The 13,097-nt window shown below is 32.6% G+C and overlaps 1 long non-coding RNA gene across 1 annotated transcript in view; it reads right to left on the bottom strand.

Annotated features, from left to right (window-relative positions):
* Positions 1 to 11,587, bottom strand: part of LOC118682254 (uncharacterized) — a 43,138-nt gene extending 31,551 nt beyond the window's left edge. Inside the window, exon 1 of the long non-coding RNA XR_004978030.2 lies at positions 11,188 to 11,587. This is a non-coding gene — a long non-coding RNA (uncharacterized lncRNA). The remainder of the gene's footprint in view (positions 1 to 11,187) is intronic.
* Between the last annotated feature and the right edge of the window lie 1,510 nt (positions 11,588 to 13,097).

The raw sequence follows: 13,097 nt of genomic DNA, 5'->3' as shown, positions 1-13,097 counted from the left end.
TTTTTGGGACACGCGTTATATGGTCATAATAAAAACAGTGAAATATGTTACGGAGTTCAATATATTATTTTACAAGTATTACCGTAGTACAAAAATGCACCAATGTGTATATTAAAAAAACGAAGAGGCTTAACAAAGTGTCGCCAAGGGATTTATTCACATTTAATCTTTTCAGAATTTTATATTGATTAGGTTTGAAAAGTATAAAAAAGTAATTAAAAACGCTCCCGTAAATTGACTATACGTAATATGCAATTATAATCATTTTGTTTAAACTAAACAAGTTTTTGTCACTTATTAATACAATATTTGTTAAATGCACTTGTACGTTTGTATAAAAATTATAAGATGTATTTAATATCACCACTTTTTTCGATACCGCCATGGTACAATATTTGATATCCATGCAATATTTGATATTTAATTTAAACAGCTAACCCGCTTAGAATTCACATACCATTGTAAATTCACTTGTTTATTCACTTATTTACCCCTCTAAAGCATTTTCGAACTTTTTTGGCACTGACAAAATTTCCTAGTAATAAAAACTTATATATATTTTTTAACTTTGTTTTATTGTCCATACGTATATATTTGCTTGACCTTTTTCTCTGTAAAAAAATCATTTCAGTCAACCCCTTTCTATTTTTATCTGTGTGTTGTCAACTGGTCGAAAGTCAGAGCTACGCAGTCTCTTCAAGCAATTGATTTTTTGAGATATATTGTACCTAAATGTAAAAAAGTAGGTGAAAACAATTCGTGATTAAACACATCAAAGCAGTACTACTAAACTATTGAAGAAGTTTTTATCAATTTCACTAGCTTCAGAATTTGTTTAAGGAAGCGAGGATGAAGTTTATCAAGCGTTTGCATTATTTAACATTATCAAATTCGGAGTTAATTTTGTCATATATGGAAACATTGAATAACTTTGAGATTTAATAAAGTAATCCGTTAAGTTGGTTAGCTTGTTTGAAATCAAATCAGTTTCATTTTAATTATGGCTGGCATCACACCGAAACAAGGCAATGCATAGTGAGGTTTTGAGAATTTACATAGGGATCGAGTTTCAAAAATTGCATTGCTAATCCAAAGTTTTGTCAGGAATTCGGATCTATATAGACAGATCAACTCAGCTCGTCATGCTGAGCATTTATGTATATATTTTATAGAGTCTCCGACGTTTCTTTTGGGTGTTACACACTTCTTGGTAAACTTATTATACTCTGTACAAGGTATAAATATCTATTAGTAAATATTTGGTAGTTTACATACCGACATAATAATGAAGTATTCTATATATTTTTAAACTTCGTAGCTTTTCAGCAAATTATATCTTGTATTTTTATTTTTTTTAGGCTTGAGATACTAAGTTTAATTTTAAATTCGTTATACTGAAGCAAAAGTGCCATGTTCCCGCATATAAATGCGCCCCTGCACCTGCTTATAAATACGTTACTGTGGTCAGCGACTAGCCAACTAACAACTTTGACATACCATTGAATATGAAGTAAAAAATTTGTAAAAAATTTGTAAAAAAACCTTAATACATTTTAATTTTATTCAACCGCCGCACAGTGAATTTTCACACGCGCGCAGACAAAAAGCTAAACACATACAATTGCACAATGGCAACCAAATGCATTATCCTCAAAATGCGGTCTCCTTTTTTATTATTTGGCAACCATTTTATGCACATACATATGTACGTAAGTAACACCTATACATACATATGTGTTGACTACAGCGTCTGTGATATGTCTACATCAAAATTTGTAACTGTAATTATTTCATTGTTACTTTTTTGCTTCCACTCAGCTACAAGCGGCTTAATTGTAATTAGGTTACATATGATTGTGGAGATAGGAAAAACTGGAAAAGAACAATGCAAATTATGAAAAATTATAAAAGTAGATTTTTAGTGAAAGTTTTAGGAAAATGTCTCGGTGGAATACTTTCCGTTTTATCTGCGAGGCAAACCACAATGAAATGGGCATGAAATAAACATTGTTGTCTAGACAATAGACAATGAATATCAAAAGCGACAAAAGCCAAAGAGTGACAAAATGGACAAGAAATCATAGATAGAACGTATGCATGGACAACAATAGAAGTGTCGGGTGTAACCGAAAATTTTATACTCTCGCCACGTAAAGTTATATGTGAGATTTTCGCATATATTTTAATTAAAAGTAGGAAGCATTGCATTCATTATTTACAATCGCATGTAAGAAGATACACTGCTTCTACCGATAGATGTGGTATAAAGTCAACCGGAAATTCGAAAATATTTAAATTAGGTATTGGGAAATGACCCGATTTTGCCTAATTTTGGCACAAGGGCAGGCTTGTATCACAAAGATATTCTCCCCGAATGCTATAGGCCAAATGCGATTGCGTTTTGTGGCCTTGCCAGTGGTTCACTTACACTCATCTACAATACCGCACTCCTTTGGGTGCCAAGGAACATATGTAGCAAAGTGTAAAGATAAGTGGATTTCAACTCGTCTCGTCATTCTGATCATTCATATATATATCTCCATATCTATTTCGATTTTATAGATGCTCTATAGCAACATGTTGCGAGAGTATAAAAATGTTTACTTCTACTTTCATAAGCTTCATTTAAAATGAACACTGTGTAAGTAGCGTGAAGGGATAATACAGTAACAAAAAAAAAACGAGTATGCCTTCCCCCATTATACTCGTAAAATATAAAATTAAATGAAAATTAATATAACATTAGTTCTCTCTATGTATTCGTGCCTGCCGAAGCATATATTCTCGGTTGTATATCGATATTCTAAAACTACTTAAAGGTAGAAAATCAACACAATATTAGAGAGAGAGAGAGTAAAGCGAAATATTTAATTGATTAGAACAGCAATTATTAGACGGAGAGGGGATATATAATAATTTTCTTCCATTATACATACAAAAAGACATAAAAGTACATTTGTATCTGTTCAAATATTAATGTATTCATACGCTTTTTAACTTAGTAAATGGCGGTATATAAGTTGGGGAAGCTGCTTAGCGACTAACTTTGCGGTAACTTATGTTCTAACCAATTTCTGTGAAGCTTTGCTTTTTTATTGTTTTTTCTTTTAAAATGTTTTTTCGACATTTACGTCGATGCGTTAGAAGACCAATTGACGCATTATGCTCACTTAATTTAATAATCCTCTCTCCTTTCCTCTTTGTGAGATTTAAAAAATACCCTAAGTGTATTTACTGGTTCGTTGATGTTGTGATGTGTAAGTGAATGCACAGAATACATTGGGAGAAATTTCTGCATATTAAAATTGAGCATAATTTAAGGGGTTCGTCAACATTTTTATACCCTGAACAGGGTGTATTAATTTTGCCACGAAGTTTGTAACACCCAGAAGGAAACGTCGGAGACCATATAAAGTATATATATAAATGATCACCGTGACGAGCTGAGTTGATTTAGCCATGTCCGTCTGTCTGTCCGTCCGTCCGTCTGTCCGTCTGTATATACGCGAACTAGTCCCTCAGTTTTTGAGATATCGATCTGAAAATTTGAACACTTCTTTTCTCCCCAAGAAGCTGCTCATTTGTCGGAACGGCCGATATCGGACCACTATAGCATATAGCTGCCATACAAACTGAACAATCGGAATCAAGTGTTTGTATGGGAAACTCTTTCATTTGACGAGGTATCTTCACGAAATTTGGCATGTATTATTATTTAAAGCATTAATCTAATCTCCGAAGAAATTGTATGGATCGGATGACTATAGCATATAGCTGTCATATTAACTGAACGATCGGAGTAAAGTGCTTGCATGGAACATTTTTTTATTTGACGAGGTATCTTCACGAAATTAGGCACGAGTTATTGCTTAAGGCAACAAATTATTCCCCACAGAAATTGGTCAGATCAGATCACTTTATCATATAGCTGCCATACAAATTGAACGTTCGAAATCAAGTTCTTGTAAGGGGCCTTTGTTTTTGTGAAGGGTATTATAGCTTCGGCGCAACCGAAGTTAACGTTTTTTCTTGTTTTTATTTCAATGGTTAAGTCGAAATTATTAAAAAAGCCAATCATGCTTTTCAAAACTCTGCATTTGACGCACCTTTAAATGAACCACCGTGAAACTAAAAAAAATGTTTTTTACTTAATGTTTTTAATCCAGTTATGACTAGACACAAGCTTTATAAAAAATTTGAAAATCTGAAAAAATGACAGCGAATTAAAAAAGTACCTTGTTTTCCGAGTTGAAAATATTATGAATAAGTAAGGAAAAGCTAAGTTTGGGTGTAACCGAACATTTAATACTCTCGCAAGGTAAAGGGATATATGAGATTTTCGTATATATTTTAATTAAAAGTAGGAAATATATATATAATTGGCTAAAATAATTAAATATCTTATCACTCACTTATCAATTGAAGTGCGCAGCAGTAGGTACATATTAAATGAAGAAATACTGACTGACTAGGAAACGTTTTAAGAAAAAAGTCCTGACTTGAGAAATTTAATTTGAAAACAAACTTAGTTGCAGATTAGGCTTAAGCATTGAAATCTCCAACATATTTTTTAATATGTGTCCCTTATTTCCCAAGTTGATTGTGTTCTTTTCGCAAACGTCCCCTAAACTTTTATGTTTTTCCTTAAAAAAAAACCAACGTAGAGCTTCTATATTTTCAATTTAAACCGTGCTTAAATTTTATATAGTTCAAAATTTCAAAATGTTTCGCTCTGTAGTGTGGGTTAAGTGGAATATGCTTTGTAATTTTTAAAGTATTATTGACATGCTCTGCTTGAAAGCACAATTGTACATATAAAACTATTCCAGAATATTTTACGAGTGCAGAAGATTTATCTTAAAGAATTTAATTTACTGGGATTTTAAAGTACATTTTTTTCATTATATAATGTAAATAAACTGAAGATCCATTTGCTGAATATAGAAGAGAGACTATTTTTTCACTCACTGACTTGGTATCTTACTCTTACCTTTCTTCTCTCTCTATTTCGGTTTTTAAACTGACCTTATAGATCTTAGGCGCTATACTTTAAATATGTAATTAACCAAGTAGCTTTAAAAAATCATACACTTACATCTCCCAGTTGAGATGAGTTGTCGAAAATTTATAAATTTTATAACACTTGAATTCCTAAAGCATAACATATTAATAATTTTTATTTCCTATAATTTAAGAATATATTCCCAAACACAAATATTATTAGTTTGTTTTGAGTTGTACTATATATATATAATATATATAATGCACAATTTACTGGAATATTCAACTTATATAACTTAGCTTATATATCTTATAAACTTTCCTTGCATATCGATTAGGTAGTTTGTTGCCTGACATATATTCTTATAAGATCGAGGAAAAAGCGTTAATTTCGGCTGTACCGAAACTATAAAACTACTAATATAGTAATCCGATTTGAACTATTGTATTTGTAAAATAAAAAAGTTTTCCATAAAAGCCCTTGATTCCGCTGGCAGCTATTTTCTACAGTGGTCTGATGTTGACGGTTCCGATAAATGAGTCTAAAGTCATTGCCATTAATATTTATAAGAAATTTATTTTTAGAAGAAACTCCCTGAACATAGAGAATTCAAATAACTAAACACCCAATGGCGCATTGAAAATATATAAACGTTCATTCCTCCTTCTCCTCCTTCCAAATAAGCCACGTCTCTATTTTTGAATGCCACAGTTTAAGATTGTGTGGCTTTTCTAGATGCAAGAAACAGCGGATAATTTGAGTTCAATAAAAGCTTGATTGATTCCATTTTCATTGAAAAGTAAATTTATAACAAACAATAAAAACAATACAGAGTTATGCTTCCACACTTTAGTCACTTTTGGTCTCATTTCAATAGATTGACAACATACTCAAGGCTATTTCAGTCAACACTTACATGCCCTTTGTAGCAGCTGTTGTTGTTGTTTCACATTCGCTTGCCTGTCAATCGGTCAACAGATGAAGAGGGAGGCGGGAAAGTTAGTTATTTTAGTAGCAGTGAGTATAGTATATATCATAGTAGAATATGAAGGAAACGTGTCAATATAAGTACTTTCACTTCAAATAGTATATAGTTATAAGAAGGGACAGGGATTATTTCTAATCGCGAAAGTAAGCTTCAGCCCATGTTTCATAACCAATTACAGAGGAAATAAAACCAGTCAGCATTTAAAGAGTTTGTTCATTAAAATCAAGAATATCACTAGTTTGTAAGAAGATAAATTCACAGGACGCTTAAGTTATAGTTCAAAAGTTCCTTCTTTTTTGTCTTTCGAGATCTTTTATTATTTGTTGAAGAGCGCATTTTACATATTTGTCCAGTTATATATTTTAGAGAACGCATTATCGACTGCTTTAAAGGTTTTATCATTCAGGCTGTGAAGAACATAGAACAGCAAAATTTAAAATAAAGGAAATTCGTACCTTTTACTATTACCATTCCTAATGCAAATACTATTCAATAGAAAGGGAAATGTCCAATTTAACTCAACAATCATTAATTCTGCAAAAACAAAATTATTCGAGTGGCGTACGACTTGCGGTTGTGTCATGCCAACGTATTTTTTTGAAGGGCTCCGCCTTATCCGTTACATTATTAACTGTGTTTATTTCTGTGCGTGTGCTAATGCTTGGAAGTTACGTTTTTATTGCAACGTGTTAAAAGATATTTTATTTGTGTAATGATTTTTGTTTCTGTTTGTGCCATGGTTTTGAGTGTATGCTAATTATTTTTCTCGTGTGACTTTTACGTATATGGATGTGACGTTTATGACAAATGATGGTGTTAAAAAGTAGTTAGGTAATTTGTCATATTATTACGTTGAAGATATCAGAAGTCATTTAGTTGAATATTTAAAAATCATCTCAGGATATTTGAATTGGTGTATGTTCTAATTTTACTCATGCAAATATGCAGGTAAAGGATACACTTGTTCCTATATTTTTTATACGATAAGCGAGAGCATTTATCTCATTGAGTGAGGGAGGATTTTCTGAGGTCTAATGAAGTCCTTGTTAATTGAAAAGCGTTGAAAAAAGTTGCAGACGTTATTTCGTGTATATTGCTGCAAAGTTCCTTAGCGGTTATTTGAGTGAAGTCATAGTTTAATATGTTTATGATATTCAATGTACAATTTTTTTATTACTTAAAATAGCATACAAGTTAAAACAGTTGCTGAATTACATATATAATTACAAACGTTAAAACAGCTGCTACTACGTAATACTCATGATAGGCAGCTGAAATAAAAAACAGCTTTAAACCGTTTAGTGTGGTGTTTTTTTGCATTTTTTGAGAAAATTTATCATCGGAAAGTAAAGATTTAAATAAACATATATAAGGGTTACAAGATTAAATAAAACAAGTAAGGAAGAGCTAAGTTCGGATGTAACCGAACATTTTATACTCTCGCAAAGTCAAATGGTATACTCGTTTGAGATTTTATTGTGGATTGACTGATATTTTCGGTAGAAAGTCAACTATAGGCACTGGGGTCCACATATTTAGTACTTAGGGGCTTGAACAGTTTTGGTTCGATTTAGACAATTTTTGGTCACAAGGTGGCATACTTTAAACCTATTATTCACGCAAAGTTTTACCGCGATATAATCATTGTTGCTTGATATGCATAGTGGAAAGTGAAAGAATCAGATGGAATTGAAAATGTGTTATATGAGAAATAGACGTGGTTGTAGTCTGATTTCGCCCATTTTCGCACTATAACATAGAAATATGAAAAGAACGGTACCAAATAACAGTCTTGTATCTTATTGCGGAGCTTAGTTATTAATTTATATATTTTTGATTAATGGCGTTTTGTGGGCGTGGCAGTGGTCCGATTACGCCCATCTGCAATACCAAGAAACATGTGAACCAAGTTTTATGAAGATATCTCAATTTTTACTCAAGTTACAGCTTGCACGGACGGACGGACAGACGGACAGACAGTCACCCGGATTTCAACTCGTCTCTTCATCCTGATTATTTATATATACATAACCCTATATCTAACTCGATTAGTTTTAGGTGATACAAACAACCGTTAGGTGAACAAAACTATTATACTCTGTAGCAACAGGTTGCGAGAGTATAAAAACAACCATAAATTTGAGTAAATACAAAAGATATAGATTTGACATTTAACTTTCGATAAGAAGCATAGTTTTACCGGAAATCGAGTTAACCCATCATTAACCGTTAGAAATTCAACCACGCCCTTCCCGTCCTCTTCCCGACCAAAGATCTTCAAAAAAATATTTTCCTCTCATTTTTGTTATTTTTCTTTACTTTCCAACGGGTTTCAACATGCATGAATTTCTTTCACTTTTTAACATTTCAAAGGTTTTTGCACTGCTCTAACACGTTTATCTATGCATGCAAATTCGTATGCATTATCGATGTGCTATTTTCCCGACTCCAACTTATCACACAACATGCAAACCCTCGAGAGTTGATTGGTAAACTCCAAAAAAGTTGGTGTAAGTAAATATCGGACGTTGTGTCCGCTTCTATCCTGCCAGGCAAATATTGCAGTTCTTCACAGTCGTACTGCAGCGGTACTGATAGCAGTGTAAGATGTTCGCACGAATTAGACGTAGACAAAAAGTCAAAGCAAAAGCAGCCAATACAAACACAAGGAAAAACATGGATAAAAATTATCTTCGTTGTGGTAGTTAATATACGATTGGATGGTGGCAGACCCAATTTGCTTGATCATGCTATGCTTGGTGGTTGAATTTAGTGATCTAAAGCTGTAGAAGACCAGTTTTGAACGTTAAGTGGGCATGAATTTTTGAAAATATTTAAAAGTCACACATCTTCAAAAAAGCTCCAATGAAAGTAGAATAATTAAGAATAATAATTAATCTCGGAGATAGTCCCGGCAAAAGTAAATAAAACCTAAGGTAATGAAGTTGCTTATTGGCAACATTATTAATAACACTGGTGTCGTACGAACTTTTCGATGGTTTTTGTTTATATGGGTATATTCTCATTAACCGTTTATAGCAATTTTGTTTCAAGCATGTTCGGTTATTTCGTGACAGCTACAAATTCATTTCTGACCTCATATAAGTGTCTTTTTATACCCTGAAAAGCAGAAAAACCCATTAAACATTCAAATGATCAACATGATGAGCTGAGTCGATCAAAAATTTTGCACATACCTTTTTCTTCCTAAGAAGCTGTTCATTTGTGACACTAAAGCATACAGCTTCCATAGAAACTTAACGACCGGACTCAAGTTCTTGTAAGGAATCGTTTGTATTGTATTTGTGAGGAGTAATATAGCTTCGATGAAACCGAAGTTAACTTTTTTTTATTTTTGTATTGGAAAAAGCATTCGCAGGGAAAAATTTGTTAAAATGCACATATTTATGTATCCAAAGGCGAAAATTGTATGTAAAATTGAATGCGAATTTTACTCGAGTAAACGCGATTTAGCTCTGAAAATAGTTTTCTGGGCTAAAATTCCGCTCTTCGTGGTTTGTCGCGAGGGAGCTAACAGCAAAATCTTAGAGTAACTTGTTTGACACTTTCCGGTATTGCAAGTAAATAAGGTAAGTTATCTTCACCTCCGCAACGTCAGAAAGATAATACATTTTACTGCACTTACAAAGTTTGATTAGTAGTGGCGGACGCGATATGGTTTGCTAGTCATATATGCCGTTCCACGAAATAAATTTGTATTCACTTTTCGATTCACTATTATTTCGGCTAGATACAAATCACTATTATTTCGGCTATATATAAAACCCATGTCTCCACGACAATAGATATGAAAGGCATAGCACCCTCCTTATTTTAGTCATAAACTTCTAAGTATGTAAGTTTTCAACAGAAGTAAGCTTAATGAACCAATGTCTACTTTGGCCAAATGCGAAGCGTGCAAAATATCAAAGCGGCGATACACTGCGTTTTTGTCGCGGAAGGTTCTTTTTTGCAGAGCGCCAGATAGCGCAAGATATGCACCAATGCGATTTGTTTATGAACATTTTGTTCGGATTTGCACTCTATTGTTTGAGCACACGCGTGACTTAAATACTATTATTATTGTTATAGTGAAAAAAACAGAAGAATGCAGTTCGTTACGTATACGTCATTGTGTACGTGCGGTTACTAATGGTTAATGTGCCGCAGAAAAAAACTGTGCTAATAAACAAACTTTGCTTAAACAATATTTGCCAATGAACTAACTATTGTTGTTGGTAACTTTTAATACGCCTTTACTTTGGTTATGGGCTTTATTATTGCTTCCTGCTTGCTATTGCGACTTCCATAGGTTCTCTAATTGTGGAGAAAAATTGCCAACAATCGTGAAGTTATTTAGATATTATCAGAACGAAATAACGGAACACTCAGTATGTGCAGCTCTATTATATTCAAGTTCACAACATAAGTTTCTTTAACGTTGGTTCATTAAATTTAAATAATATCCTACAGATTAGTTGAGGATACAAAATGAATAATATCTACACGAAACTTTTGTTAAATTAATATATTATTTAGCTCGAAAAATTTTAACGCCTGTTATGACATTATTTTTCAACTATTCGCTTTGTGTTAACACAGTTAAATAAAATTTTATATTGGCAATTCAAATATTTATTTCATAGTTATAAAGTCACACTATGCTAAGACATTGTGCTTCGTTGCAGTGGTACTATTGCATTTAAATATGTTAAACTTTTTATTTGAAACTCTAAATTAAATTTCTTTTTTATTTTAATTTGTTAAAGAAGTCTTGAAATACCATGCATTTTCTTGAGCCCAGTAAATTATCACTTTGGCCGTGTTTCGCTTCCATGCATAGGCAGCAGAATGCGGGCTTGTTTAACTCTGTGTGTTTGTACATATTCTTTGCCCTCTTCTATATAGTCTGTTTGATTTCTAACAGTCCCAGGCTAAATGCCCTGGTCCGCAGCAGCGTAAGCATCTCTTGAGTCTCCTTTAATCGTAGCCTGCAACTGATCCATCCGATTTTAACCTCGATAGGGAATCCAGTTAAGGTGCATCTGCTTTAGTTTTCCGTATTCCTCTTATTTTGACTTTTTTTGTCGAGTTTTAGGCTTTTTTTATTTGATTTTTTTATTTTTTTTTATTATTTATTTTTTACCTTATTTCATTTTATGGTTTTTCAATATATTAATTTATTAACGTTTCTTACCTTTCGAAATGCTTAGATTCCTTTGCGGATTATAATTTTATTTTGTAACATTTTACATTTTATTCAAAAATAATACCACGAGTATTTATATTACTTTCTTCCGTTACATAAGTTAACACGATTGCAATACAGCTGCTCAAGCATATTCTTGCAGTAATGTCGCGTTCAACTTTATAATACACCACAAAGATATTTCCTCCCTCAACTTTGAACAAGAAATTTTTATCCGTTTTGTGCTTATATTCTCAAGAATAGCCATATATACGTATATGTGCACTAACACCAAGTTAAGCGCGCGTTCATAACCACTATTCAACCATTAACGATGAAGTCCAAAGTAAAACTAAACTAAATTGTAAATGGCACACACTGATAATACGACCAAATTTCACTGGCGAAGTCGTCCTATCGGCCAAACAACGAAGTGCGTTAGCCTCTAGTGACAGCGTTGCTGAACGAAACTTGGAAAGTTATAAAGAATCGCTTTCAGCGCACGAAGTGCCGAATAGCGAAGTCTGCGCTTTGTCGACGCGTTCTCACTTTCTCGTCGAATTTGTTTACTTGGAACAATGATATTTTAGTTAGTCGGGTTATTAATAGCAGAAACAGTGAATGTTATTATATTGGTTTTGTGTTCGAAGCATGCAGAGCTTTATAACATAAGTGAGTATAAACTTAAGCCGACTTTGTACTCATATTGGTAAGACTTAAGGTTAAGAGCGACAAATAAATATTTGAAGAGTAATACCGAAATGTCCTTAAATATTGAAGATTAGAAGCGTGCAAAGAGTTTGAGAGGCAATTTTGTATCAGAGTAAAGGTTACTAGCAAGAACTAAATATATGAAGAGTATAATTTAATATAAGTGAGTTACAATGAAACCGATTTTGAATAAGAGTGAAGATTACTTACAATATATAAATGTATGGAGAGTAATTTCGAAAAGCACCAAAATTATGATGGTTAACAGCATGTGCGTGGAGAGAGGTTTTATATTTTTTATAGAAATGAGTTAAACTTAAACCGGTTTTATATAGGAGTACAGAGTTCCAGCAATATATATGGAAAGGCATTTCAAAAGCTGCTTAAGTATTGAATTTTAAGAGCATGATTTTGCAGAGCATTTGTTGAGATTTCTAACATAAGTGAGCTAAACTTAAACTGGATTTGTATAAGAGTAAAGTTTACTAGTAATATATGGAGAGTAATTTTGAAAGATACTAAAGTTATGAATTTTCACAGTATGAGTGTGCAGAAAGTTTGTAGGGATTTTTTACAGCAATGAGTTAAACTTAAACCGATTTTGTAAAAGAGTAAGGGTTTCTAGCAATATATATCTATATGAAAAGTAATTTTGAAACTTGATAAATGTTTTAAGGTAAACATCATAAGCGAACATATAGAATTAAAGTTGCGCCGATATTATATAAGAGTAAAGGTTACTTGCAATATATAAATGCAAGAAAAGTAATTTCAAAACGTGCTAAAATTTTGAATTTTAAACAGCATGAGCGTGCAGAGAGTTTCTACAGATTTTTAACATTAGCGAGTCAAACTCTTTATCGGTTCAAGTTTCAAGTAATTTCGAAAAATGCCAAAATTTTGAATTTTAACAGAATGAACATAGAGAGAGTTTGTATAGGAGTAAAGGTTGCAAGCAATTGAGATATATATGAAGAGCAGTTTCGGGTAAGAAATATACATATACATATACATTAGGTTGGAGCGAATTTTTTTTTGCTTAGCCTGAGGGTTAAATTTGTAGATTATAAAAAAAAAATTTGGAAAAATAAATATTTTTTTCGCTCCACCCTAATATGCATCGCTAAACTTCTCTTCCTTGCTCTATATTAATACTGTCTAACAGATGGAAAGTTCTACCACTTTAAGTAAATAAATCATTCCGTGCT

The sequence above is a fragment of the Bactrocera oleae genome, chromosome 3 (assembly GCF_042242935.1).
Source record: "Bactrocera oleae isolate idBacOlea1 chromosome 3, idBacOlea1, whole genome shotgun sequence".
Classification (NCBI taxonomy): Eukaryota; Metazoa; Arthropoda; class Insecta; order Diptera; family Tephritidae; genus Bactrocera; species Bactrocera oleae.
The sequence above is the reverse complement of the archived record's forward strand: the minus strand, read 5'-3'. Positions and strand labels throughout refer to the sequence as shown.